Consider the following 3630-nt stretch of genomic DNA (forward strand, 5'->3'; position numbering starts at 1 on the left):
CAAAAAAAAAAAAGTACAGATTACCCAAGATACAGTCCACAGAACTCAAAAACTTCAACAAGCTGAAGTGACCAAGAGAGGACGCCTCAGTCCCACTTGGAAGGGAGAAGAAAGCAATCAAAGTGGGGAGGAATGGAGGGACCTAGGAGAGAAAATGAACAGTGGCGGGGGGCGGGGGTCAATTGGGGGAAGAGGGGAACCTGATCTGGTATTGAGTGAGGGAAAAGGACTAAAACCCTGAAGGCCAGCAGAAAGAATGGATACAGGCAATCTTGGGAGATAGCCGGGGGCAGGGGAACCTTCAGAATGCACCAGAGACCCAGGAGGTGAGAGACTCTCAGGACTCACAAGGAGGGACCTTAGATGAAATGCCAGACAGCAGGGAGAAGGAACTTATAGAGCCCACCTCCAGCAGGAAGACGGGATAGCAAATGAGGGAGGGGGCATCTCACAGTCACAACTCTGACCCACAATTATTCCTGTCTGAAAGAATGACAGAGATGAAAATGGAGAGGAGCCTAAGGAAAAGAATGTCCAGCGACAGTCCCAAAGTAGGATCCAGCTCAAGGGGAAGTCCCAAGGCCTGACACTATTACTGAGGCTATGGAGAGCTCACAAAAAGGGACCTAGCATGACTGCACCCCAGAAGACCCAACAAGCAGCTGAAAGAGTCAGATGCATATATTTGCACCCAACCAATGGACAGAAGCAGCTGACCCCTGTTGTTGAATTAGGGAAAGGCTGAAAGAATGTGAGGAGAAGGGCGACCCTGTAGGAGGACCAGCAGTCTCAATTAATCTGGACCCCTGAGATCTCTCAAACACTGGACCACCAAACAGACAGCATACACCAGCTGATATGAGGCCCCCAACACACATACAACAGAGGACTCCTGGGTCTATGTTCATTCAGAGATGATGCACCTAACCCTCAAGAGACTGGAGGCCCCAGGGAGTTTAGAGGTCAGGTGGGGTGGAGGTGGGAACATCCACGTGGAGACAGGGGCATGGGGAGGAGATATGGGATGTGGAACAGTCAGAGGGTGTGGGGGAGGGGAATAAAATATGGAGAAGAAAGAAAGAAAGAAAGAAAGAAAGAAAGAAAGAAAGAAAGAAAGAAAGAAAGAAAGAAAGAAAGAAAGAAGGCAGGGAGGGAGGGAGGGAGGGAGGGAGGGAGGGAGGGAGGGAGGGAGAGAGGATCTACCTCCAGGTCCAGCTATACCACTCACGGACATATAGCCAAAGCATGCTTCATCCTACCACAGAGATATTTGTTCAGCCATGTTCATTGCTGCTTTGTTCATCATAGCGAGAAAATGGAAACACCCTAAATGTCCCTCAACAGAAGAATGAAGAAAATATAGAGTATTACTCAGTTGTTAAAAAATAAAATAAAATCATGAAATTTTCAGGTAAATGGAGCTAGGGAAAAAAAAATCATCCTCTGTAAGGTAACCCAGAAAGGAAAAGCTGGAATGTATTTGCTTATGTGTAGATATTAGCTGTTAAATCAGTGATAACCAATCAAGAACCACAGAGGTTATGTACAAAATAAGGGACTAGGGAGGACAGACAGATCTCATTAGGAAGGGAATAGAATAGATAAATATAGACAAAAGGGGGATTGGACTTGGAGGAACAGGTGGGAAAGGGGAAGAGAGAATGGATTGAGGGAGGGATTATGGGTTGGGACTGCTATAATTCAAGGTCATTTGGGGTATAGTATGGAAACCTATTATAGTAGAAGCTTCCTAAAAATATATTTTAATGTATATGTATGTATATGTACATACAAGTATACATTCATACATACATATACATACATACATACATACATACATACATACATACATACATGAAGACTACCTAAATAAAATCGCCAAATAGTGGGTGAGATGGAGCCCTGTGGTGGTTTGAATAGGAATGGCCCCATAGACTCATGTGTTTGAAAACTTGGTCCTTAGGGAGTGGCATTATTAAGAAGTGTGGCCTTTCTTGGAGGAGATGTGACTTTGATGGAGGAGATGTGTCACATCCTCCTGCCTGTCAGTTTAGATGTAGAACTCTCAGCTCCTTCTCCAGCTGCCTACACACTGCCATGATTTCCACCATGATGAAAATGAACTAAATCCTTGAATAGTAAGCCAGCCCCAATTAAATGTTTTCCTCTATAAGAGCTGCTGTGGTCATGGTGTCTCTTCACAACAATAGAAACAATAACTAAGATAAGCCCTTACTACACAGTTTTTGTCACCAAATAAAGCTCCCCATCAGATAGGGGACAATATCCAATATATATAAAGAACTCAAGAAGATGGACTCCAGAAAATCAAATAACCCTATTAAAAATGGGGTACAAAGCTAAACAAAGAATTCTCACCTAAGGAATACCAAATGGCTGAGAAGCACCTGAAAAAAATGTTCAACATCCTTAATCATCAGGGAAATGCAAATAAAAACAACCCTGAGATTCCACCTCACACCAGTCAGAATGGCTAAAATCAAAAACTCAGGTGACAGCAGATGCTGGTGAGGATATGGAGAAAGAGGAACACTCCTCCATTGTTGGTGGAATTGCAAGCTGGTACAACCACTCTGGAAATCAGTCTGGCAGTTCCTCAGAAAACTGGACAGTACTACCGGAAGATCCAGCAATACCTCTCCTGGGCATATACCCAGACGATGTTCCAAATGGTAATAAGGACACATGCTCCACTATGTTCATAGCAGCCTTACTTATAATAGCCAGAAGCTGGAAAGAACCCAGATGTCCCTCAACAGAGGAATGGATACAGAAAATGTGGTACATTTACACAATGGAGTACTACTCAACTATTAAAAACAATGAATTCATGAAATTCTTGGCCAAATGGATGTATCTGGAGGATATCATCCTGAGTGACATAACTCAATCACAAAAGAACACACATGGTATGCACTCACTGATAAGTGGATATTAGCCCAGAAACTTAGAATATCCAAGATACAATTTGCAAAACACATGAAACTCAAGAAGAAGGAAAACCAAAGTGTGGATACTTCGCTCCTTTTTAGAATGGGGAACAAAATACCCATGGAAGGAGTTACAGAGACAAAGTTCGGTGCTGAGACGGAAGAAAAGACCATCCAGAGACTGTCCCACCTGGGGATCCATCCCATATACAACCACCAAACCCAGATCTATGGCATATGCCAGCAAGATTTTGCTGACAGGACCCTGACATAGCTCTCTCTTGTGAGGCTATGCCAACGCCTGGCAAATACAGAAGTGGATGCTCACAATCATCTATTGGATGGAACACAGGGCCCCTAGTGAAGGAGCTAGAGAAAGTACCCAAGGAGCTAAAGGGGTCTGCAACCCTATAGGAGGAACAATGATATGAACTAACCAGTACTCCCAGAGCTCGTGTCTCTAGCTGCATTTGTAGCAGAGGATGGCCTAGTCGGCCATCAATGGGAGGAGAGGCCTTTGGTATTGGGAAGATCATATGCCCCAGTACAGGGGAATGCCAGGGCCAGGAAGTGGAAGTGGGTGGGTTGGAGAGCAGGGCAGGGGGGAGTGTATAGGGGGCTTTGGGGATAGTATTTGAAATGTAAATGAAGAAAATATCTAATTAAAAAATGCCTTAAT

The sequence above is a fragment of the Mus caroli genome, chromosome 14 (assembly GCF_900094665.2).
Source record: "Mus caroli chromosome 14, CAROLI_EIJ_v1.1, whole genome shotgun sequence".
Classification (NCBI taxonomy): domain Eukaryota; kingdom Metazoa; phylum Chordata; class Mammalia; order Rodentia; family Muridae; genus Mus; species Mus caroli.